Genomic DNA, 27,178 nt, shown 5'->3' with positions numbered 1-27,178 from the left:
GTTTTCTTTCCTTGACAATTGACTTTGTTTGCATAGGTTTGTAGGCACTTCTTGCTAATGCTGCCCAAAACTCTATGAGATGCATGTTCACACATATCTGTGCTGTCCACTTCATCCATTTTCTGGAAGACACCGTGTCTGGAGCAGTCTGTTTTGTCCGGTCAGGACTTGTGCCTTCTGTAGCTGGTGCCCAGCTGGTGTTCCTGGAATCTCCTCTTACTGTCCCCCCAAGGCATCCCTTGCCTCTCCCTCTGTTAGACTCCCTGGTTTCCCATTTCCTCCACCTCTTGTTTTGTAGCATATGCTGGTGTAGGGGACATCGGAGATGTATTTTCTGAGACTTTATGTGAGAAAGGGGCAATCCCCTTATGCAGGTGGTGTAAGGGATTCAGCTGCTGCTTACACAGATTACTCCATTCCCTGCCACTGAAGCCCAGTGTTTGGTCCTGACGATTGTTAAATCCTGGGCTGGGCTGGACAACAGTGCTGTTGCTTCATAGCCTTGTTTTGCTGAGTCCAAAATCATTATTTGCATTACACCATATACTGCTCAAGACAGCGTCATTGGTTTCTATGAATAGAAGCTTATTCCCTGCATAGGAACTGACAGGTTGATTTGAAAAATGGATCGACATATGTATGTCTGCATATTCATATACCCATTGCAGTTTAGAGCTCAGGAATCAGATATATATATTTTTTCAATTAAATTTTAAACTATCCTTACAACTCAGTATCAAACTCAGAAACCCATAATATTTGGGTAACTCAGTAGGCCCTCACTGGCTGAACTATTGTCATCTGAACTTGATAACAAAATAGGTTTATACATGAATACATGGGTATATACATCCTTGCTCAAAAATATGCCTGAAACAAATTCCATCTGCTAGTATTCAATCAAAGGGAATATAAAGGGAGCTAGTTTCATTTTATGGGGCAAATAAATATGCTATCATAGTGTTTGTGAATTAGCAAAGTCTTTGGACATACGTCCAATTAAGATCAAGTGGCTTCTTTGTCTTAGAGTATCTCTATTAGAATAGCTATCTTCCTTTGCAAGCACCTCACAAGTATCAAGCTATTCAATCCTCATAATGTTATAGGGTAGGTTATAGTATCATCCCCATTTTACTGCTGGGGCAAGAAGGGTACTGTGGTATTGAACAACTTGTTAAAAATAATGCATCCATTGAATAGTGGACTCAATATTTCAAACCATATAGGCTAGATTCAGAGTCCGAACTCCACTCTGCAAAACTCATTGGTAGGCTGATGAAAGTTTTAACAGCAAGCCATCCTGGGGCAGGGATGATGTGGTCCAGGAGCCTTTATATTGGTAGCTTTTGCTGATTTTGTGAAATAATGCCACTTGTGTAACTCAGCTTCTAGGTTTAACTGCTATTTTGCCATATTAATTTCAAATTGCCCCTCCTGCATGCATATACAGGTGTAGCTGAAGACCTTCCACCCCTTTCACCCCTTTGCCTTCCCTCTCCAGTGATAACCTCTGTCACTTGTAATTTTATTCACGTAACTACTTAAGTATGCATCCATCGTGGATGTGTGGTGTCATGTACTTCTATCCTAGATTTTCCTATTGGGACTGAAACATCAGTTTGGGGTCTCTGTGTGTTATTTAAAGTGGCAAGGGTGTCGAATGAGGAGCTCACTGATCTCAGACTTCTCAAAGGAGATAATAGATACCATGAGGGGTAGGTGGTGCTAACAGTTACACCTGCACACCTTCTGGAGGCATTCATTTCATCTAAAGTTTGGGAAAGGCTCTTAGATAAAAGCAATACAGATCTAGTAAGAAGTGAACAAACTTTCCTACATTTTAAGACAGAAGGCAGAGGAGGGCTTCAGATGATTTTCCCTGCCTACAAGTATACAGTCACTGTTCTTCTAGGGTCTTTTTTTTTTTTTTTTTGTGGAAAAGTTGGAAAGGAACCAACATGACAAAGAAGGAAGAGAACATTTCTGGGACATGGAAGCAGAAGTCGAGCTTAATACTCAGTGTGCTGTCCCTCAGGAGAGTGCCCAACGTGCTGGGAGTGAGGCCAGTCTTGCGGCCTTGACCTGGAGCCCCTGGGCTCAGAACCTGGGTGATCCTGGCTGGCCCCCACCTTTTTCTGTTGATACTTTGCACCCTTCCTGTGTTCTTGTTAGTGTTGGAGGGGCAGGGAACATGTCCATCTGGCTACTCTTTCCCCCTCTGACTCCATTCTCCACCTGCTCAGGACACCAGAAGCATGTTCACTATAGACGCTATCTTAATCAGAATCCCTTTTCCTTGTTGGTGTTGGCAAGTGCGAGGAAGACTGGGTGGGAAGGGAACTCTGTCAGGGTGTTGATTCCCTGCTGGACAGTGGTTTGGAGATGAGGCAGTAGGCCTTCTGTGCACTTCCCTGTGGCTCCTCTTCCTTAGGAAACCAGTGACCCTCCTGATGAATCCTCAGGAGGTCAGTAGGAGCCTCATTATGTCACAATGCTCACCTCCCGTCAGATCCTGCTGTGGGCATTTTATCATCTCACATCCTGACAAGCGGAAAGTGAGTCTGATACAAGAAGTTCTGAGAAGGAGATCACATTCCCAGAACTTGTATCACCGTATCTTGTTTTAATTGTCCTATTTGATTGTTAGCTACTCTTATTGTTAGATTATTAGTTATTATTAGAAATGATTATTGTTCATTTCTCACCATGCTTAATTTATAAATCCAACTTTAGCATAGGTATGCTTGTATAGGAAAAAACATAGTATTAAATTATCAAATTAAATTGTTATTAAATTCATTAGTTATTAATAGAGATTATTATCTCTAATTTATCAATCAAACTTTACATATGCATGTATAGGAACAAACATGGTGTCTATAGTCTTTGTACTATCTGTGGTTTCAGGCACCCACCTGGGGACTCTGGACATATCCCCACGGATAATGGGAGGCTACTGTAGTCGTATTCTGCTTCATCACAGCTCCACACATGACCCTCGTCTCCAGATAAATCTTATGGGATCAGGAACCACTTTCCTTGCACTTTATTCTTAGTGGAAACATCTTGCCTTTGCTTAGCGCGGCCGCTTTGCCCTGTCTACCATCTCCTGGAGGTTCCCTTAGCCTTCCAGCGATCTTCACTCACTGCTTGAGCTCCTTGAAGTAGCGAGTTAATGCGGTTCTGGCTAAATTTTCAAATGACAGCCAGTTGTGCTGAAAATGAAATCTGACGTAGCTGGAGGACCTGTGGATTCTGCACCTCTTCCTACCTGTCCAGTGCCTGCTTCTTCCCACTCCCTTGGTCCAGACACGTTGTTCTTCCTGTAGCACTGCAAACATGTGCACGCTTGTGCCTCTGGGCATTTGCACCCACTGTACCCCCTTCCTGGCCTGTCTTTACCCCAGATCTCCTGGCTGATGGGTATTCAGATGGTAGCTCCTCAGAGAAACTCCCCAAGTATGCTTGGTAAAGTCTATCAAATCGTGGTAAGAGGGATTAATGCTACTGGAAATTACTGTGTATTGGCTTAGCTGCCAGTTTCCTTCCCGCTCAATGGTAAGTGTCAATGAGGGAAGGGGTTTTTTAACGCCTGTTTCTCTGGCACCTACTAGGTGCTCAACTAACATGTTTTCCATATAAATGCCTCTTTCATGGCTCTGATGACAAGCCTTGATGTTGTCTTTGACTTCTCCCTCTCTCATTCCACTTCAGGAATTCTCCTGAAGAAATCCTGTTGGCCATTCCTTCTAAGAGCATCAGAAATTCAATTCTTGCCACCCTGTCCAAGCCACCACTTTGTCTGAATTACTCAGTAGCCTAACTTGGCTCCTTCTGCTTTCTTTCTGCACTCCAGTCTCTAGCAAGCCCTGACCATGCTTGGGGCTGTGTTGTCCTCTGCTATGGGGCTGTCCTGTGCATCACAGGACCTGGGGCAGCAGCCCTAGCCTCATAGAAGCTGGTAGCATTTCTGGCCATTGTCAGATGTCCCACGGTGGGGGGTCCTATTGCCTTTGGCTAAGCAGCCCTCCCACCAGAGAGCCTATCAGAGCATTTGCTCAGGACTCTTCAGAGACTTACAGTAGCATCCTGAGCCTGCATCTGACTTTATTTTCACCCCCAATCACTCCTGTTTGCCCCTTGTTGGGTCACAAAGTCACAAGGTATCCCCTGGAACGTTCTTCTCTGGCTGACCCTCCACTCTCTGCTGTTACCTCTCTGGAGAGGCCTTCCTTAAGGTCCCATCTCCACTAGCTCCCCTTGTTCCATTGTGTGAAATCCATGAAAGTGGACTGTGACCGGTGCCTGATGAACCACACACCCAGGGCCAACCTCCCAGTCTCCCACTCCCCAAACTTCAGGCTTTGTGAGCCTGGCTTTTGCTCAGATGATCGTAAAGCATGCCTGGCACACTAACGAACAGGACCTGCCATCATCCTCGTCTGTCTGATCTCCACTCCATCTTTCCATTACCGACCCTTGCCTTCTCTGGCAAGACCAAATCAGTCTATTAAAATCTCACTGCTCTTGTTTCTCATGTAAATTATGATGCAACTTTGTGTAGTTCTTGATCCTATCTCACCATGTTCATCAGCATGTGTTTGGCTTTGTTGCAGCAACTCCCTCTCATCTCCGTGGTTGGCATAAAAAAGCCTAGCCCTCACACCACATGGGGAGGCTCGCTTGTCCTCCATCTGGTGGCTTGTGATCCAGGATGGTTCCACCAGTCAGTACCTGACTTCCAAGGAGAGTTTGTGTTGTGCCCAACTCCTGAGTGCTTCTGCCTAGAGAGGACCCCCTCACTGCCACCGAGGGCTTATAGGCTGAAACAACTGTGTATGCCCCAGCCACCTGAATCTGGAGGGGCTGGCTAAATCATGGGGGAGGGAGGTGATCATGGAAATCTGGCATCCATAAAAGACATTGAAACAGTCCCCACGTGGTGGCCTGAACCCCCTGGGACCATGCATCATGTTTGCCCTATTCTTTTCTGGGTCCTGTGTGCGTCGTCAGTGCTAGACCCATAGGTGGCTGGAAAATGATGTTTGCCTGGAGAAAGCCCCTCCCACTTTGGGCGGTGGTTCTGTGCCCTGACTGCCATTTACTTTGTCATCTCAGATGGGTCTCTTCACCTTTTGTACCTTAGTTTTCTGTGGGCTGTGGGTGGTGTTACCCAGTCTGCAGACCTGTTAAGAGACTCAGATGTGAAATCCATGTGAATGCTTTGCAGACAGCTGGTGCACAGTGGGTGCCCAATAACCCACCCCCGACATGCTGGCCTTCAAAATGGCTCATTGCTTGTAGAATACACTGAAAACTAATGTGAATGCTTTCATTTGACAAAGTATAGGTCTTACTCGCCTGTGACCGCACACCACTGAGATCAGTATGTGATCATGTCAGAGGTGTGGACTGAGGTATAGGGAACTCCGTGCCCCCCCACCCTGGTAGTCTTGCATGCACACAGCACCAGTCACCTGGGGAGAACATGGGACACATGTACCACACTGAAATCCTGGCCCTCCTGCTTGCTTCTTGCCCTTGGACAAGTCTCTTCTCTGTAAAATGGTAGAAATGACCATCCCTAGTTCAGAGGTTGCTGTGAGCATTGTCTGTGCAGAGGGCTTCACTGTGCCTAACACCTAGTAGGTTCTCACGTGGTGGTTTTCTTCTTTATTTGGGCCTAATGCTATTCTGGAAAAAAGTAGTGCCCCAGAGGGCATCCCGGTGTCCCTGATCCTGCATGGAGAGCTGGGAGCCCCTGTTGGTGACTGGGGGAGAGAGCTTGAATGCTGAACAGGGAACAGCCTGGGAAGGGTTTGGGAACCATTAGCTCTGGTTGCAACAGCAGGTGGCTCCACTAGTACTGAGGTTTTTCCAGCATGACCTGTACATGTTGCTTTCCTGGGTCAGTTTCCTGTCTGTAAACTGGAGGGGTGCGGATTGATGATGAATAGAAAGGATTTTGTACCATGGACCGCTCAGTAGATGGAACCTATCAGTTTGTATTCTTATCCTTCCTATTGCCATCATTATTTCCTGTTTATAGCATGAGAACTGAAGATGTGCCCACCAACTAAGGACTGGACTGGGGGACCCCTGGAAAACTGTCCCTGCAGGAACAGAAAGGACGATGGGATGGATCTGTTCACGGAGTGGAAGGTACCTCTGTGGGAGGGCAGGAGGGGGAAGTCTTGCATTATTTATGGTGATCGGATTCCCTGTGTAGCATTTCAGGAGGCTGAATGAAGAGCCGCCTTTTCCTACTGCCAGGACAGGAAGCTAGTTGGACAGATTTTCTACAGAGCGATGTCCTCTAGTAAGGTACCCACCAGCATGCCTCGTTTTCAGGCACTTGAAATGTGGCTAGTGGGACTGAGGAATAGTTTGAATTTTGATTAATCTAGAATTAATTTTAAAACCTGACACTCAATCTAGTTACTGGAAGACTTAAATATATTTGGGACAAAATGGGTATGTGAATCTTTTTCTACAGAAAATCATAGGAAACACAAAACCTTTCCATCAAAAGTTTAGCATCTGGATTGAGAGATGCTGTAAGTCTGAAGTACTAAATTTCAAAGAAGGAGTACTTTTCCAAAAAGAAAAAAAAAAGGAGGTGGGGACATAAAAATCTTAATTTCATAGTGAGTTAAAATAACACTTTTGGTATATTGGGTTAAAGATATTAAAATTTTACTTGGTTATTTTTGCTTTTAACATGGTTCCTGGAAAGTGTTAAATCCCATATCTGGATGGCAGGTGTCTCCTGGGATGGCATTACTGTAGGCATCTGTCTTGCTTGATTTTGGGGCAGTATTAAGTATTACTGGTATTTTGACTTTGGTAGGTAAAAAAAAGTATCTAATTTGTTCTTTTCTTGATTTTTCACTTTCCATATTTTTGGACTTTATTGGCTTAGAATTCTGGCAACTCTTTTTCTGTTAGAGAATTTGTTTCTCACATTGGTGTGTGGAAGTCCTTTCTGTACTAAATATGCTGTCTGTTGCTTTTGAGGTTTGTTGTTGGCCTTATTTTGCCTCTATTACTTGATGTAAAGAAGATACTGTTTGGATTTGTATCTTTTTATTGTTTCATGTTTAGTGCTTGATTATTTCATCTGTGCTTTCTTTTAGAAAATGGTGTGAGGTATTGAACTCCTGGGAAATCTTAGGGAGAAAACTATTTTAACTATGTCTTTAATTACTCAGTGGGTATATACATTATCCTGGTGTGTGTTTGGGAGGGAGTCAACTGTTCTCTGTGTTGTTTTTTATAGCTTTCAGGGAACTTCTGCTCATGTTGTGTCTGACTCAAAGTGACCATAAAGGAGACAGGGTGGTGGGGAATGACCTTCCTAATGTATATAGTAATGATAGACTCGGCGATATAAATGGCTCACCCAGAGATCACCTGTTTAGAAGTGGGACTTGAATATGGGATTCTGATTTTTGTAACCAGACACCTGCTGTGTCACTGGGGACAAGAAGAAATGACACTTTCTTAGATCATGACCTTGAAAAAGAAGCATGTTTTACTCCTGACCTTGCTTTACTGGACTTAAACAGACCCAACCTCCCACATCTCCAAGTCCACTTCCCTGCTCCCATCCCTTGCCCATTCTTCTAGGGCACAAGCAGATACTTTTTTTTTTAAATATAATTTATTGTCAAGTTAGCTAACAGTGTATACAGTGTGCTCTTGGCTTCAGGAGTAGATTCCCATGATTCAGTGCTTACATACAACACCCCGTGTTCATCCCAACAAGTGCCATCCTCAATGCTCATGGCCCACTTTCTCCTCTCCCCCACTCCTCCCATAAAGCCCAGTTTGTTCTCTGTACTTAAGAGTGTCTTTTGGTTTGCCTCCCCCTCTGTTGGAAACTTTTTGCCCTTTCCTTCCCGCATGGTCTTCTGTTAGGTTTCTCAAATTCCACGTAGGAGTAAAAACATGTGATCTCTGTCTTTCTCTGACTACTTATTTCACTTAGCATAATACCTTCCAGGTCCATCCACATTGTTGCAAATGGCAAGATTTCATTTTTGTCGAGTAGTATTCCATTGTATGTATAAAACATATCTTCTTTATCCACTTCATCAGTTGATGGACATTTGGGCTTTTTCCATAATTGTGGCTGTTGTTGACAGCACTGCTATAAACATTGGGGTACCTGTGTCCCTGTGAATCAGCACTCCTGTATCCTTTAGATAAATTCCTAGTAGAACAGCATATATTTCTGAAGATCCCTGTCAAGATCTTAAACCTCCTGAGCAAGTGTGAGTTTTGAATCCTTTTTGACAACTACATTCTTTACAACCTGGATGTTCTAAAGTTCTCTTGGAACCAAAGTCCTCTCTGACCACTAGCCACCATCCAGACCTCCCATGTTTCCTTTCTCTTTTCCTGGTTAAGTGTGTGGCTTTCCAGACATCTTTGTGTGGGCAAAAATCCACAGGATCCTGTTGTCAACAGTACCATCCTGAATGTATTGTTAAATTTCTTTCAACACTTATATCTAAGGTATACCAGTATACCAGTATGCTTAATTTCCTTCTTTGCAACTGCTGTGCTGTGGATAATGGTACAGATACACCAAGGTTTATCCAGCCATTCACCCAGCCCTGGACATTTGGGTTGTCCTCTAACTCACTTTTATACATGATGCGATGAACAGTGTGTTTCAGGCTTTCTGGCTGATGCAGGCAAATGTCCTTCCAGGGGAGACCGTGAAAAATAGAATGACTCCATCCTAGGTGGGCACACAACATTACTGCTGACATGATCTCCAGTGTGGTTCTAGCAATTGACGACCAGCCATGCACGAAACTACTGTATTTCAGGGTTTAGCAATTTAATAGGTAGAAATGTTATTTCATTTAAATTTGTGTTTTCTGATAGCTAAGTAGGTTGAATGCCTTTTCATGTGATGGTTGGACACTTGCATTTGCTCTTTGAACTGCTTGCTTATCACTACTGTACACTTCTCTATTGGCTCATTTTTTGTACTTTTAATTTTTTAAATATTTAATTCCAAACATCTAGTGTAGTAATGGCCTCAGGAGTAGAAGTTAGTGACTCATCCCTCATTAGTGCTCATCCCAACAAGTGCCCTCCTTAATGCCCATCACCCATTTTGCCCATGCCCACACCCATTATCCCTCCAGCAACCCTCAGTTTGCTCTATTGAAAGAGTCACTTATGTGCATGCCTGGGTGTCTCAGTTGGTTGAGCGATTGACTTCGGCTCAGGTCATGATTTCATGGTTTGTGAGTTTGAGCCCCACATCGGGCTCACTCCTGTCAGTGCACAAGCTGCTTTGAATCCTCTGGCCCCATCTCTCTGGCCCCCTTCTCTCTGCCCCTCCCCTGCTAGTGCACTCTCAAAACCAAATAATTTTTTTTAAATTTACATCCAAGTTAGCATATAGTGCAACAGTGATTTCAGTATTAGATTCCGTAATATCCCTTACCCATTTAGCCTGTCCCCCCTCCCACAACCCCTCCAGTAACCCTCTGTTTGTTCTCCATATTTAAGAGTCTCTTATGTTTTGTCCCCATCCCCCCTGTTTTTATGTTATTTTTTGCTTCGCTTCGCTTACGTTCATCTGTTTTGTATGTTAAAGTCCTCATATGAGTGAAGTCCTATGATATTTGTCTTTCTCTGACTAATTTCGCTTAGCATAATACCTTCCAGCTCCATCCATGTAGTTGCAAATGGCAAGGTTTCATTCTTTTCTATTACTGAGTAATCATACACACACACACACACACACACACACACACACACACACACACACACCATATCTTCTTTATCCATTCATTCTTTGATGGACATTTGGGCTCTTTCCATACTTTGGCTATTGTAGATAGTGTTGCTGTAAACATTAGGGTGCATGTGTCTCTTTGAAACAGGACACCTGTATCCCTTGGATAAATACCTAGTAGTACAATTGATGGGTCATAGAGTAGTTCTGTTTTTAATTTTCTGAAGAATCTCCATAATATTTCCCAGAGTGGCTACACCAGTTTACATTCCCACCGTCAGTGCAAAAGAGATACTCTCTTTCCACATCCTCACCAACATCTGTTGTTGCCTATTTTTAATATTAGCCATTGTTACAGGTGTGAGGTGGTATCTCATTGTGGTTTTGATTTGTATTTCCCTGATGATGAGTGATGTTGAGCATGTTTTCATGTGTCGGTTGCCTATCTGGATGTCTTCTTTGGGGAAGTGTCTATTCATGTCTTTTTCCCATTTCTTCACTGGAAATTTGTTTGTTTTGGGTGTTGAGTTTGATAAGTCCTTGATAGATTTTGGATACTAACCCTTTATCTGATACGTCATTGGCAAATATCTTCTCCCATTCCACCAGTTGCCTTTTAGTTTTGCTGATTATTTCCTTCACTGCAGAAGCTTTTAATTTTGATGAGGTCCCAATATTCATTTTTGCTTTCATTTCCCTTGCCTCTGGAGATGTGTTGAGTGAGAAGTTGCTGCGGCCATGGTCAAAGAGGTATTTGCCTGTTTTCTCCTTGAGGATTTTGTTGGCTTCCTGTCTTACATTTAAGTCTTTCATCCATTTTGAGTTTATTTTTGTGTATGGTGTAAGAAAGTGGTCCAGGTTCATTTTTCTGCATTTCACTTTCCGCTTTTCTCAGCACCACGTTCTGAAGAGACAGTCTTTATTCCATTGGATATTCTTTCCTGCTTTGTCAAAGATTAGTTGGCCACACGTATGTGGGTCCATTTCTGGGTTCTCTATTCTGTTCCATTGATCTCAGTGTCTGTTTTTGTCCCAGTACCATACTGTCTTGATGATTACACCTTTGTAATACAGCTTGAGGTCTGGGATTGCGATACTTCCTGCTTTGGTTTCTTTTTCAAGATGGCTTTGGCTATTTGGGGTCTTTTCTGGTTCCATACAAATTTTAGGATTGTTTGTTCTAGCTCTGAAAAGAATGCTGGTGTTATTTTGATAGGTATTGCATTGAATATGTAGACTTATTTGGGTAGTACTTACATTTTAACAATATTTCTTCTTCCTATCTTGGAGCATGGAATATTTTTCCAATTTTTGTGTCTTCTTCAATTTCTTTTGTAAGCTTTCTATACTTTTCAGTGTATAGCTTTTTCACCTTTTTGGTTAGATTTATTCCTAGGTATTTTATGGGTTTTGAAGCTATTGTAAATGGGATCGATTTCTTGATTTCTCTTTCTGTTGCTTCATTGCTGATGAATAGGAATGCAACTGACTTCTGTGCATTGATTTTATATCCTGCCACTTTGCTGAATTCATGGATCAGATCTAGCAGTTTTTTGGTGGAATCTTTCGGGTTTTCCATATAGAGTATCATGTCATCTGGGAAGAGTGAAAGTTTGACCTGGCCAATTTGGATGCCTTTTATTTCTTTGTATTGTCTGATTGCAGAGGCTAAGACTTCCAATACTATGTTGAATAACAGTGGTGAGAGTAGACATCCCTGTCTTGTTCCTGACCTTAGGGGTAAAGCTCTCAGTTTTTCCCCATTGAGGATGATATTGGCATCGGGTCTTTCATATATGGCTTTCATGATCTCAAGGTATGCTCCTTCTATCCCTACTTTCTTGAGTGTTTTTATCAAGAAAGGATGCTGTATTTTGTCAAATGCTTTCTCTGCATCTATTGAGAGGATCATGTGGGGGGCGCCTGGGTGGCACAGTCGGTTAAGCGTCCGACTTCAGCCAGGTCACGATCTCGCGGTCTGTGAGTTCGAGCCCCGCGTCAGGCTCTGGGCTGATGGCTCAGAGCCTGGAGCCTGTTTCCGATTCTGTGTCTCCCTCTCTCTCTGCCCCTCCCCCGTTCATGCTCTGTCTCTCTCTGTCCCAAAAATTAAAAAAAAAAAAAAAAACAAAAAAACGTTGAGAGGATCATGTGGTTCTTGTCCTTTGTTTTATTGACGTGATGAATCACATTGATTGTTTTGCAGATATTGAAACAGCCCTGCCTCCCTGGTATAAATCCCACTCAGTCATGGTGAATAATTTTTTAATATATTGTTGGAGCCGGTTGGCTAATATCTTGTTGAGGATTTTTGCATCCATTTTCCTCAGGGAAAATGGTCTATAGTTCTCCTTTTTTGTGCGGTCTCTGTGTGGTTTTGGAATCAAGGTAATGCTGGCTTCATAGAAAGAGTTTGGAAGTTTTCCTTCCATTTCTATTTTTTGAAACAGCTTCAAGAGAATAGGTGTTAACTCTTCCATAAATGTTTGTTAGAATTACTTTGGAAAGCGATCCAGCCCTGGACTCCTGTTGTTTGGGAGATTTTTGATTACTAATTCGATTTATTTGCTAGTTATGGGTCTGTTCAGTTTTTTATTTCATCCTGTTTCAGTTTTGATAGTTTATATGTTTCTAGGAATTTGTCCATTTCTTCCAGATTGCTCATTTTATTGGCATATAATTGCTCATAATATCCTCTTATTATTTGTATTTCTGCTGTGTTGGTTGTGATCTCTCCTCTTTCATTCTTGATTTTATTTATTTGGGTCCTTTCCTTTTTCTTTTTGATCAAACTGACTAGTGGTTTATCAATTTTGTTAATTCCTTCAAAGAACCAGGTTCTGGTTTCATTGATCTCTTCTACTGCTTTTTTTTTTTTTTTATTTCGTTTTGATTTCGATAGCATTGATTTCTGCTCTAATCTTTATTATTTCCTGTCTTCTGCTGGTTTTGGGTTTCATTTGCTGTTATTTTTCCAGCTCTTTAAGGTGTAAGGTTAGGTTTTGTATCTGAGACCTATGTTTCTTCTTCAGGAATGCCTGGAGTGTGTGGGGCCTGGGTGGCTCAGTTGGTTGGGCGACTGACTTCGGCTCAGGTCATGATCTCACAGTTTGTGAGTTTGAGACCCGCATTGGGCTCTGTGCGGATGGCTCAGAGCCTGGAGCCTGCTTCAGATTCTGTATCTCCCCCTCTGTCTACCCCTCCCCTGCTCATGCTCTGTGTCTCTCTTTCTTTTAGTAATAATAAATGTTAAAAAGAGTAATAAAAAAAAGGAAGGCCTGTATTGCTATATCCTTTCCTCTTATGACCGCCTTTGCTGCATCCTAGAGGTTTTGGGCTGTGGTGTCATCATTTCATTTCCATGTCCTTTTTAATTTCCTCTTTAACTTCTTGGTTAGCCCATTCATTCTTTAGTAGGATGTTCTTTAGTCTACAAGTATTTGTTACCTTTCCAAACTTTTACTTTAAAAAAAATTAAAAAAAATTTTTAACGTTTATTTATTTTTGAGACAGAGAGAGACAGAGCATGAACAGGGGAGGGGCAGAGAGAAAGGGAGACACAGAATCTGAAACAGACTCCAGGCTCTGAGCTGTCAGCACTGAGCCCGATGCGGGGCTCAAACTCACGGATCGTGAGATCGTGAGATCGTGACCTGAGCCAAAGTCGGACGCTTAACCGACCAAGCCACCCAGGAGCCCCTAAAAAATTTTTTTTAATGTTTATTATTGAGAGACAGAGAGACACAGAAAATGAGCATGGGAGGGGTTGAGAGAGGAGAAGACCCAGAATCTGAAGCAGGCTCCAGGCTCTGAGCTGTCAGCACAGAGCCCAACACGGGGCTCAAACTCACAAACTGTGAGATCATGACCTGATCTGTAGTCAGTCCCCTAACCAACTGAGCAATCCAGGCGCCCCTCCAAACTTTTTCTTGTGGTTGATTTTGAGTTCCATAGCATTGTGGTCTGAAAATATGCATGGTATGATCTCGATCTTTTTGTACTTGGTGAGGGATGATTTCTGTCCCAGAATGTGATCTATTCTGGAGAATGTTCCATGTGTATTGGAGAAGAATGTATATTCTACTGCTTTTGGATGACATGTTCTGAATATATATGTTAAGTACATCCGGTCTGGTGTGTCATTCAAAGCCATTGTTTCCTTGTTGATTTTATGTTTAGATGATCTGTCCATTGTTGTAAGTGGGGTGTTGAAATCCCCTATTATTATGGTATTATTATCAATGGGTTTCCTTATGTTTTGTGATTAATTGATTTATATATTTGGGTACTTCCACATTTGGCACATAAATGTTTACAATTGTTAGGTCTTCTTGGTGGATAGACCCCTTGATTATGATATAATGCCCTTATTCATCTCTTGTTACAGTCTTTATGTTGAAGTCTAGATTGTTTGATATAAGTATGGCAACTTCCGCTTTCTTTTGTCGACCAATTGCATGATAGATGGTTCTCTATCCCCTTATTTTCAATCTGAAGGTGTCTTTAGGTCTAAAGGGGTCTCTTGCAAATAGCATATAGATGGATCTTGTTTTCTTGTCTATTCTGTTACCCTATGTCATTTGAATGGAACATTAAGTCCATTGACATTTAGAGTGAGTACTGAAAGATATGAATTTATTGACATTATGTTTCTTGTAGAGCTGGAGTTTCTGATGGTGTTCTCTGGTCCTTTCTAGTCTTTTTTGCTTTTGGTCTTTTCTTTTTTTTTTTCTTTTCAACTTTTCTCCTGTCAGCATTTTTGCAGGGCTCATTTAGTGGTCAGGAACTTCTTTAATTTTTGTTTATCTGGGAAACTTAATCTCTCCTTCTACTTTGAATGACAGCCTTGCTAGATACAGAATTCTTGGCTGAATATTTTTCTGATTCAGCACATTGAATATATCTTGGCACTCATTTCTGGCCTGCCAAGTTTCTGTGGATAGGTCTGCTGCAAACCTGACCTGTCTTCTCTTGTAGGTTAGGGACTTTTTTTTCCCCTTGCTCCTTTCATGATTCTCCCCTTGCCTGAATATTTTGTGAATATGACTCTGATATGCCTTGTTTATGGTCGGTTTTTGTTGCATCTAATGGGAGTCCTCTCTGCTTCCTGGATTTTGATGTCTGTCTTTCCCCAGCTCAGGCGAGTTTTTTGCTATGATTTGCTCACATAACCCTTCTACCTCTTTTTCTTTCTCTTCCTCTTCTGGGACCCCTATGATTCTGATGTTGTTCCTTTTTAGTAATTCACTGATTTCTCTAATTCTTAAATCATCCTCTTTTGCCTTAGTCTCCCTCTTTTTTTTTCTGCTTCATTATTCTCCATAAGTTTGTCCTCTGTAACGCTAATTCACTGCTCTGCCTCATCCATCCTTCTGCCATGGCATCCATTTGAGATTGCAGCTCAGTTATAGCAATTTTTATTTCATCCTGACTAGATTTAACTTCTTTTATCTCTACAGAAAGGGATTCTAAACTATTTTTGGCCCCAGCTAGTATTCTTATTTTGTGATTCTAAATCTGTTTCAGATATCTTGCTTGTATATGTTGATTAAGTCCCTGGCTGTTGTTTCTTCCTGCTCTTTCTTTTAGAGTGAATTCCTTTGTTTTATTATTTTGAAGGAAGAAAAAGAATTAATAAAGTAAAAAAAAAATTAAGAAATTAACACACACACACAAACAAAATCAAATAAATGATGCTATATCCTAGGTGTGTTGTGGTCTGGGTGTTGAAAGGAGTTTGACAGATTAGAGAAAAAAGGGGGAAAAAGGAAAATGTTTGAAAATTTGAAAGAAATGTATACAATGAAATAGAATAAAATGACATGGAAGTGAAATAGAATTTGAAAAATCTACAAAAAAGTAAAATATAGTAGAAAAATTAAAGAAAAATATTTTTAATAAAAATTGAAAATAAAAATACATTTTTTCTCTTTCTGTATTCAAGAGCAAGAAAAGAAATTAAAACTAAAAAATAAAAGAAAATTGAGTAGATGGACAGCGAACAGATTGAAATACGATTGAAATTACGTTGTTTTCCCCTAGAAGTCCAACCCTGAAGTATTTTGTAGTCCGTGTACTAAGCAGGTGGAGAGACTCGTGTTCCTGAAGAGCGAGGTTGACCCAGTTGGGTGGGCTTAGTGTAATGGCTCTGTTCTCCACTAGATGACACTGCTTAGCTTACTGGGGTGGATTGTTGTGGCACTTGTAGATGTGTATGTGCATGCGTGGGAGGGGTTAAAATGGTGTCACCCAGCCACCCAGTCTGTGGTATTTGAACTCTGTGCTCTCCTGTACCAGTAATCGAGCACCCGTCTTTTGTTTCTGGCTTCTGTCCTCTCCCCACTTTCACACTGTCCATGACCAAGCCATCAGGTTGCCAAATGACACTTCCCTCCTGAGATTTGTCTCAAATGCAGTTGTGTTTTTCAACCCCTCACTTTTGAGGGACCAGGGCTTTTATCCACTCAGACCTTCTGTGGGAGTGTGTCACTGAGCAATGGCCAGGTGATGACCACACCCAGGAATGTTTCTGGGACCATGCTGCTGCTGATGCCCAGAGACTGTGGCTGAATACCAGCCTACCTCAGAAAAAGTTCAGGCAATCGTGTAGCAGCAGCATTTCAGGGATTATGGGAAATCACAACACTCATCTGGCACCAGGCTTCACCCTTAATGACCTTGTTCCAGCACCAGTAAATGTGGTTGTTCTCTGGGGTCCACTGGCATCTTTGCTTGTGAGGGTGCCACACTGCCTCTCCTAACAGGGGAATAACCTCTTCCAGTGTGTCCCAAAGACCCCCAGACTTCACTCTGCTCCTGAGGATTCACCTTTCTCACCAGAGCACCACCAGCTACCGAACTGCAGAGTTTCAGACTCTGCACTCCCTCTTTATAGAGTCTTAATGGAATTTAAACTCTCTCCTTTCTCCTTTATCCCATTTTTAGTTCAGTCCCTGTGGATGTTTCTACTTTTCCCCTTTATCTCCAAATACTTTTGTGGGGGGTGCTTTTCCCATACTCTCCCCCTATCTCTGTCCTCCGTCTGCAAGCAAAAACAGCTCCCTGCCCTCTGTGGCTTCTCTCTCCCCCAGTTCACCTCTCTGTGCCATGTACCTGGTGAATTCTGTGGTTCAGGTATGCAGATTGTTGTGTTAATTATCAAATCAGTTTTCTAGGTTTGCAGGATGGTTCAGTGTTAATCTGGCTGTAATTCATGGATATGAGACTCAAAAAAAAAAAAAAAAAAAAGCCCCATGCTGTTGAGCCATCTTGGCTCCTCTCCCCAAAACAAATGTTTTTTAAAAAACAAAGTGTCTTATCATTTGCCTCCCTCTCTTTTTATCTTCTTTTTCCCTCTCTTCCCCTATGTTCATCTGTTTTTTGTCTTAAATTCCATATATGTGTGAAATCATTTAAGAATATTTTTTAATGTTTGTTTTTGAGACTAAGCAAGAGAGAACACAAACAAGGAGGGACAGAGAGAGGGGGACAGACGATTCAAAGAGGGCTCTCTACTGACATCAGAGAGCCTGATGTGGGGCTCAAGCTCACAAACCGTGAGATAATAACCTGAGCCAAAATCAAAAGTTGGGATGCTCAATCAATGGAACCACTGAGGTACACCTAGGTGAAATAATTTTTCAACATAAGAGGCTTTCTCCCCTCCCCACCCTCAAATGAATGTGTGTGTGTGTGTGTGTGTGTGTGTATGTGTATGTGTATGTGTATGTGTGTGTGTGTGTATATAATGATTTTGGATAACTTGTCACATGTGTTAATAATTTCTGGGGAATGTTCCTTGCCTTTGAACATTTTTTAAAACTTTTTTAAGATTTTACTTTTAAGTAATCTCTCCACCCAACATGGTGCTTGAACCCAAAACCCTGAGATCAATATTCATACATTGCATTGACTGAGCCAGGCAGGGACCCTTGAACTGCGCTTTTCTTCCATGGAACCCTAATGTCTTCATATGCTCACATATACCAGTCTTCTCTTCTGTGGCTTTTAAAACCTTTTATTTGTAAAGTCCTTTAAAACCCTAAAGTCTTAAACATTTGTTCATTTTATTGTAATAGTTTTAGTTTTTACTAAAACTTAGTTCTGTGGGTCATGAGGTAGGGCTCCAACCTTTTTTTTTTTTTAAATAAGTACACCCAAATGTTTCTACACAAGTTATGGAAAAGTCTTTCTCTACTTCTGTGAAATCCCCCTTTAAAACAATACTCTCCATCTCCCCGGTCCACCTGGGTCCGTGTTGTCTTTCATAGTTATATATATTTCTCCTTTGTCATCTCTTTTTGGTATCTGGTGAGACCAGTCTCATTTGTTTCTGTTTTCCCAAAATTGGTCCTGGCTCTTGTTTTGAATTTCAGAATAATCTTGTCAAACTCCATGAAAAGTCTTACTGGGACTTTGACAGGGACTGTATTACATTTATGAAATGACTTGAGAAGAAAGGACTTCCATGTTTGTAATTATCTCCTTCATGAACACATAACATCCCATTAATGAGGCTTCTTTTAACCAGGAAGGATTGATCCTGATATCTTTAACCTCTTTTTTTTTAAGTTTTATTGCTATGTAATTCTTAGATTTCCTATTGCGTCTTTTTTGGGTGTGTCTACCATCTTCCTACTTTGCTCTCATTTATAAATGGTACATAAATCTCTTCTTAGAATTGTCTAGGTTGCATCATATTCAATGTTGTATACTTTGTGTCTGTTTCTGATCCTTGTAGTTCTTTTTATGTGTGTTACAACCTCCAGTAAAAGCCTGAAAAATAGTGATCCCATGAATCTTTGTATGTAACTTGTACAAATTTCTACCTGGGGCCCATTTTAAAGCTCTTCAGTTCCATTGCTTGGAGAGTTAATTCTTAGTTTGACTTCCCACTGCTCTATCTATTGCAGCTTTATATTGTGTTTTAATATGATGGTTTAGACCCCACTTGTTATTGTTTTTCTTTACTATTGCCTTAATCTTCCAATAATGTCTTTTCCTCTGTTTTACACACAAATTACAGCTTGGCTGGGTGAAAATTGTTAACTAAGGGCTTCTGCTCTCAAAATCCTTCAGATTTTGTGTTATTCTTAATTTTTCTTTGAGAAAAATCTGTGGCCTATTGTGGTTAACCTTTATTTTATCTTCATGGATGTTTCCAGAATTTAGCCTTCTAACCTGGAAACTTGAAGAATACTTTCAATGCCAAATAATTGCCTCAACTAGGAGTTTTTTTAGTTTCTTGGGAAAACCATTCATTCTAGGACCCATTCTAATTTCTTCTCTTCCTTGTTTGTTATCTCCTTTGCTTTCTGGCCTTTGACCCTTTTCTCTTTTTTGGATAAATGAACTAACACCAACTCTGATGGTGACCACCATGCTATGGGTTCACTGAACCCCTTCAGTTCCCCTCTGCTGTAATGAGGGACTCTCCAGGCATGGCTCTATTTAGGCAAGAAAGATTTAAGGTTTTCTTCAGTGCCACGAACCTCTAAAAACTAAGATTGAGGACTGTGGAATCTATTTGCATATCTTTAATGGTTTGAGGGCTCTGTGCTATATCTGCTGAGTCACCATGGTCCTGCATTGAAGGAGTCCCCTCCCTGTTTACACAAGGTGAACTAAGGATCATGTGTAGCATCTGGAGGTGTAACAACTTCAAGGTGAAGGCAGAGGATAGGCTTCTTAACTCTTGTTCTCAACTTGGCTGATAATTTAGGAAGGTGCCCAGACAATTCAAAATATCCTTGCCAGAGAATATTCCTCCAGTGTGCTTACTGGTACCCAGGAAAGGCTGGATTACTTGGTGGTCAGGAGCACAGGTTCTGGACCCTGAGTGCTCACTGTATACCTCGAGCCTCCATTTCCATGTCTGTGAGATATAAAATAATAGTACCTCCTCACGATATGGTAAGGAGTAGATGAATCCATGTGCTGTAGGACTGAACAGTCCTCCCACAATATAAATTCCTAACCCCAGTGTGACCACTTTTGGACACAGGCCTTTAAGGAGGTACTTAAAGTTACATGATGTCCTGAAGATGTGGCTCCAATCAATACAACTGGTGTTCCTTTAAGAAGAGACTAGGACCACACTGCACAAGGGAAGGGCCGTGTGGGCACAGTGCTTCTCTAGGAAGCAGCTATCTAACACCTTGATCTTGGACTTGCAGCCTCCAGGAAAATGAGAACCTGCATACTGGATGTGCCCAATACATTTGGGCCACTTTTAGTTATTCTAGCTATTGTCATTATTTATTCCATCTTTTGGGCCAGAAATAAGTAAATCACGTTTGGACCACTTACCCCCTTTTGCAAGTCTTTCTCCATTGAGTATCTAGGTATCTCCTGTTGGATAACCTCCCACATGGATTGTGAAGTTACTTGTGTGTGTTAGATAACTTGGGTTGTTGAAGATGAAGACCATGGTCATGGACTGTTTTCTGCTGAAAGGAGACAAAGTTGGCCAGGAAATGTGAACTGTGTCCCTGAGATACTGGGGCTCACACATCCACAGATCCCAGTCCACACTAACATGCTTGAGATTTCAGAATCTGGGTTCTCCCACATCTGTGGCTACAGACTGGTATTTCACAATCTTACCACAACCCACGGGTGTGCCCCAGAATAAAACTGCTGAGTGTGGCTGCACCTTTGCTCCTGAGGCACCACGATGCTTTGAAGTCTCTCTGTGTGTTGCATACACCAGACACAGAGGCCACAGGAAGGTTTCTGAAGAGCCAGCGGTGGTGTGGGGTGTAGAAAGAACATAAGGAAGGATCCTGTCTGTCTGTCCTTGAGGTCAAGGGCACAGAGACCCAAGTGTGCGCTAGGTTACAGAACTAACCCCTCCTGGTCTACACTGTTCCTCTTAGGAGAATGACATTCCTGGTTTCCTGCCTCTCTGGCTTCCTTTGATCTTCACCAAAAGGCCCCAAAGCGATCTTGCCTCTCTGGCTCGAGGGTGATGTTCATCTAAGGTACACCTTGTACTCTAATTACCAAATCTCAAGGTTAAGAGACTTGAACCTCATGCGCCATCTAGCCAGTGACTTTTGGGGGATCTCCTTGGGTCTGTCTGTTCCCACCTCCACTATAGCAGCCCCCTTGTCAACTTCAAATATTGCAGTGTGGACCCTGAAGTCAGCTGGAGGGCTTCTTGCCCTTTATGATCTAGACAAGATGCATTTTTTTAAAACCCCTGTTCTACATTTGGAAGTTAAAAGTACCCTACAAAGTCAAAAAAAAAAAAAAAAAAGGCTGGAGTAGCCATACTTAGACTAGATTTTAATCTAAAGTCTGTAACAAGAAGTGAAGAAAGGCATTATATAATAATTGTAGGATCTATCCATCAAGAAGAGCTAACAATCATAAATGTTATGCACCAAATTTGAAAGCACCCAAATACATAAAACAATCACAGACAAAAGCAATCTTATTGGTAAGAATACAGTAATTGCAGGGGACTTTAATACTCCACTTACGGCAATGGACAGATCATTTAGACAGAAAATCAATAAAGAAACAATGGCCCTGAATGATACACTGGACCAGATGGACTTGACAGATATATTTAGAACTTTTCATCCTAAAACTGCAGAATACACATTCTTCTTGAGTGCACAGGGAACATTCTTCAAGATAGATCACATACTGGGTCACAAAACAGACCTCAATAAATAAAAAGAATTGAGATCATACCATACACACTTTCAGGTCACAATGCTATGAAACTTGAAATCAACCACAACAAAAAGTTTGGAAAACCTACAAATACAGGGAGGTTAAAGAACATCCTAGTAAAGAATGAATGGGTCAACCAGGCAATTAAAGAAGAAATTAAAAAATATATGGAAACAAATGAAAATGAAAACACAACAATCCAAACCCTTTGGGATGCAGCAAAGGCAGTTCTTAGAGGAAAATACATTGCAATCCAGGCCTATCTCAAGAAATGAGAAAAATCCCAAATACAAAATCTAACTGCACACCTAAAGGAACTAGAAGTAGAACAGCAAAGAAACCCCAAATCCAGCAAAAGAAGAGAAATAATAAAGATCAGAGCAGAAGTAAACAATGTAGAATCAAACAACAACAACAACAACAAACAAACAAAAAAACACACAAAAAACAAAAAAAGACCAGAACACATCAATGAAACTAAGAGCTGGTTTTTTCAAAAAAAATAAAATAAAATAAACAAAATTGATAACCCCCTAGCCAGACTTCTCAAAAAGGAAAGAGAGAGGGCCCAAATAGATAATATCATGAATTAAAAAGGATTTATCACAACCAGTTCCTCAGAAATACAAGCGATTATCAGAGAATACTATGAAAAATTATATGCCAACAAATTGGACAACCTGGAACGAATGGACAAATTCCTAGGCATCCACACACTACCAATACTCAAATGGGAAGAACTAGAAAATTTGAACAGACCCATAACAAGTGTAGAAATTGAATCCATTATCAAAAATCTCCCAACAAATAAGAGTTCTGTACCAGATGGCTTCCCTGGGGAATTCTACCAAACATTTAAAGCAGAGTTAATACCAATCGGTCTCAAGCTGTTCCAAAAAATAGAAATGGGAGGAAAACTTCCAGACTCATTCTATGAAGCCAGCCGTCCCTTGATTCCCAAACCACACAAAGACCTCACAAAAAAAGGAGAATTACAAACCAATATCCCTGATGAACATGGATGCAAAAATACTCAACAAGATACTAGCAAATCGAATTCAACAGCATATAAAAAGAAGTATTCACCATGATCAAGCGGGATTCATTCCTGGGATGCAGGGCTGGGTCAATATTCACAAATCAGTCAATGTGATACATCACATTAATAAAAGAAAGAAGAACCATATGATCCTGTCAGTTGATGCAGAAAAAGTATTTTACAAAATACAGCATCCTTTCTTAATAAAAACCATCAAGAAAGTTGGGATAGAAGGAACATACTTAAACATCATAAAAGCCATATATGGAAAGCCCACCATAATACCATCCTCAATGGGGAACAACTGAGAGCTTTCCTCTGAGATCAAGAACATGACAGGGATGTCCACTCTCACCTCTGTTGTTTAATAAAGTGTTGGAAGTTCTAGCATCAGCAATAAGACAACAAAATGAAATAAAAGGCATCAAAATTGGCAATGCTGAAGTCAAACTTTCCTTTTTGCAGATGACATGATACTCTACATGGAAAACCCCTAAGAATCCACCAAGATAGTGCTAGAACTGATACATGAATTCAGCAAAGTCACAGGGTACAAAATCAGTGTACAGAAATCGGTTGCATTTTTATACACCAATAATGAAGCAACTGAAAGAGAAATAAAGAAACTGATCCCACTTACAATTGCACAAAGAATCATAAAATACCTAGTAATAAACCTAACCAAAGAGATGAAAAGATCTGTAGGCTGAAAAACATAGAAAGCTTATGAAGGAAATTGAAGAAAGACACAAAGAAATGGAAAAACATTCCATGCTCATGGATTGCAAGAATAAACATTGCTAAAATGTCAACACTCCCCAAAGCAAGCTACACATTCAATGCAATCCCAATATAAATTGCACCAGCATTCTTCTCAAATATAAAACAAACAATCCTAAAATTTGTAAGGAACCACAAAAGACCTCAAATAGCCAAAATAATATTGAAGAAGAAACCAAAGTGGGAAGCATCACTATCCCAGACTTTAGCCTCTACTACAAAGCTGTCATCATCAAGACAGCATGGTATTGGCACAAAAACAGACACATAGACCAATTGAATAGAATAGAGAACCCAAAATTGGACCCACAAATGTATGGCCAACTAATCATTAACAAAGCAGCAAAGAGTATCCAATGGAAAAAAGACAGTCTCTTTAGCAAATGATGCTGGGAGAACTGGACAGCAACATGCATAAGAAGGAAGGTAGACCACTTTCTTACACCATTCACAAAAATAAACTCAAAATGGATGAAGGACCTGAATGGGAGACAGAAAACCATCAAAACTCTAGAGGAGAAAACAGGCAACAACCTCTTTGATCTCAGCCGCAGTAATTTCTTATTTGACACATCTCCAAAGACAAGGGGTTTAAAAGCATAAATGAACTATTGGGACGTTATGAAGGTAAAAATCTTCTGCACTGCAAAGGAAACAATCAACAAAACTAAAAGGCAACTGACTGAATGGGAGAAGATATTTGCAAATGACATATCAGACAAAGAGCTAGTATCCAAAATCTATAAAGAAGTTACTAAACTCAACACCCAAAAAGCCACTCAGTGAGCAGGCCAAATGTGGCTCTTCCAGGCCCATGCCCTTACAAGCTGACAGTGTAAGGGCATTGCCAAGGACACCGGGATCCCTTAAGCTCCATCCTCGAGACTGCTCATCTTCCAACTAAATCGGGGTCACCAAGTCCATGTCCCCGTCCTTGTCCTGCCCCTTCCCCCAAAGCACCAGAGCAGATGGTGGTCATTTTCTCCCTCACCTGTGCTCCTCATAATTAACATACCTCTTCCCTCACTGGTGCCTCACTCTGTAGATGGTAAATGACAACCCCTGTGCCCTGTCACATGTGCCTCTAGGGACAGGGATATGCAGCAGCTTTAAGGAGTATAGAACAGCTTTTAAGAGACTCTGGGTATGACCAGGTGAAGCAACTGTGGTAAAAGGGATGTGCCAAGAACCTTAAACAAGACCCCACCTGCCCCTTTCATTCCTCTGCCAACCCAAAGCCCTTGTGAGCAGCTACCACAACTGTCCCCTTGGTCTGTCCGTGAGTCTCGTCCTCTGCCGACATCTGTACTGGCCTGTCCCCTTCTGCTTGGATGCTGTGGTGGCCTCCTCTGTGGTCTGCCTGCTGCCAGCATCCCCCCCATCTGCTCCCTGCAGTGCAGCCAGGGTGGGCTCCCCAAGGCAGATTTGAGGACCCTGAGGATGACCTGGCTAACCCCCTACCCACTCCCTACTGCCTGGGAACAAGGTCCAAGGCCCTCAGTGTGGCTGCCACAGTGCCCCAGACCTGCTTCTGTTTCCAGCTGCAGCGAACCCACAGCCCACCTTTCTCCTGGTGCCGTGTGGTGGCTTGGCTGGCAGTGGACCTCTGACAGCCAGTCTCTCCTGTTGCTGGCATCCAACACCACTGGCTCCAGGAAGTCCCCCTGCTGCTCCCCTGCCATCTCCATCACGCTGTCTGGGATCTCCTGTTCCCATAGCATCCAGCACCAGGGAGCCTAGGAAGCTTCTGTGTGCAGTCATGTCCCGTTGCTGCTGGAATACAGTACCACCTTCATAGCAGCTTAAAAACTCCACAAACTTCTCTTCCAGCTCTGTTGGTCACAAGCTTGAAATGAGGTCCCTCTGCGCTAAAAGTAAAGGTGTTCACAGGGCCACATTCTTTTCTCAAGGCTCTAGGGGGTGATTCATTTCCTGGCCTTTCCCTGCTTCTAGAAGCCACCTGTATTTTTTGGCATGTGGCCTTTCCTCCTCCAAAGCCTGCAGGTACCCACAGGTAGAATCTTCACTGGGCCTCTCTGTCCCCTTCAGTCTCCCCCTTCTGTTCTACAGGACCCTGGGATTATGGTGGGCACAGTAATTCCATCTGTGCACTTCCTTCCCCCTCACCACATGCAGGACCTACTCCCACCCCTCCCGTTTGGGGATGAAGACATGGGTATCTTGAGGAACCGGTTTTACACCTATCGTAATTTGTTATTTGACTTAACTTTTGCCAGCCTGGCATGCATGAAGTGGATCTTCTTAACTTGGATTTGCTGGAGGCATGTTTTGGGTTTAGAGGCAGCAATACCACACTTAAGTGTTGTTGACATTTGGGGTGTCTTCCTGGCTTGGATCCCATGCAGGAATATGTGGGAAGAAAACAGATGTGCAGTTGAAAGCCCTGCATTTGAGTTTGGATTGATGAGCTGCGTGGCCACAGACCTATGCGTACTGAGTCTCTCTTGTCCCCTCAGAGTTGTTTTAAGAAGTGTGTCTTTAACTGACTTAGCCGAACCAGGGAACATGAGCAGGATCAAATTGGAGTCTTGTGCGTGAGAATGAGGGCAGAAGGTGACTGAGCTAAGCCATCACACTTCTGAGAACCCCACAAAACCAAGGCCCAGCCCTCTGCCTGGGCTTGGTGTTACCTTGATCTTCCACATGAAGGGATGAAGTGTTGTGACCCTTGGAGCCGAGACAGTTACACATCAGTAATGTCCTCCACACAACAACAACCCCTTAACCATTAGCTGGGGGTGGATTTTTGTTGTCTGAATAGGGTTTTCATCCAAAGCACAGTTTCAAAGAGGCTTGCTTGCCATAGCCAAGCTCTACATGGAAGACTGAATTCTGATGTCTCTTATTAGCTCCCCTCGGGTGGAAATCTGTGGCCTCTGTAAAGGCTGTCACGTGTGGTTGGGAAACTGACCTGCAGCTCTAGGATGCCTTGTCAGTGCGACAGGTGGGAGATGGAATCCAAGCCCTTTTCCACTCGCCAGGCCAGTGCACAGGTGCATGGGGCTGCCTCTGCCCAGGGGAAAGAATCCTTCCTTCTCCTTTGCACAAAGGCATATTATGGGCAACTGAAGCTCTCCATGCATGTATGATAGCACAGCAAGTTTCCCCCAATGTCCAGCAGAAACCTAGAAAGCAATCCTGTCCTACATCTACACAGGCAGGGACCCTAAATCATTGTGGTTCTTAATTTTGGTCACATGTAGCAATGGACACAGACATTGATATGCTTAAAAATAATGGACTCTCATGGGGCGCCTCGGTGTCTCAGTCAGTTGAGTGTCCAACTTTGGCTCAGGTCATGATCTCACAGCTCCTGGGTTCAAGCTCTGCATTGGGATCTGTGCTGACAGCTCAGAACCTGGAGCCTGCTTTGGATTTTGTGTCTTCCTCTCTCTCTCTCTCTCTCTCTCTCTGCCCCTCACCTGCTGGCGCTTTCTCGCTCTCTCTCTCTCTCTCTCTCAAAAATAAATAAACATTAAAAAAATAATGAGTTCTGTCCATAATTGATATCCAAAGAAAAATGGGAAATTTACATACCAATGTTCCCAGACATGAGGGTTCTCCTGAATTCCTTCCATGACAGCCTGCTGTGTAGGGTTTGTGCCTCACGGGGCTGGGTGGGGTTGTGGGAGAACTCGTTATGGCCTGAACATGTCCTGTGGGGTCCCCAGGCAAGGAGGAACCTTCCTCACCAAGCACGGGATCCCGCCACGTCCCTCTCCCTAGGGGATCCACACAGCATGGGCTCCACAAAACCTGTGTTTCACTCTGGGCTTGATCGGCTGTAAGTCCATAGCCTTCATTCAGGAACCTGATGTATAATACAAAGCGTGACATCACCCTGCCAGTGGCAAAGCCATGTCCTGCGAGTAACTACGATCACTGTCACTAAC

General features: G+C 42.3%; 1 long non-coding RNA gene across 1 annotated transcript in view; it reads left to right on the top strand.

The window, feature by feature from the left end:
• Window positions 1–6,055: 6,055 nt before the first annotated feature.
• The window catches only part of LOC125915558 (uncharacterized), a 98,158-nt gene continuing 77,035 nt past the window's right edge, over window positions 6,056–27,178 (top strand). Inside the window, exon 1 of the long non-coding RNA XR_007455693.1 lies at window positions 6,056–6,162. This is a non-coding gene — a long non-coding RNA (uncharacterized LOC125915558). The remainder of the gene's footprint in view (window positions 6,163–27,178) is intronic.

Source organism: Panthera uncia, chromosome D1 (assembly GCF_023721935.1).
Source record: "Panthera uncia isolate 11264 chromosome D1, Puncia_PCG_1.0, whole genome shotgun sequence".
In the NCBI taxonomy this organism is placed as follows: Eukaryota; Metazoa; Chordata; class Mammalia; order Carnivora; family Felidae; genus Panthera; species Panthera uncia.
This window is presented reverse-complemented; position numbering and strand designations above follow the sequence as displayed.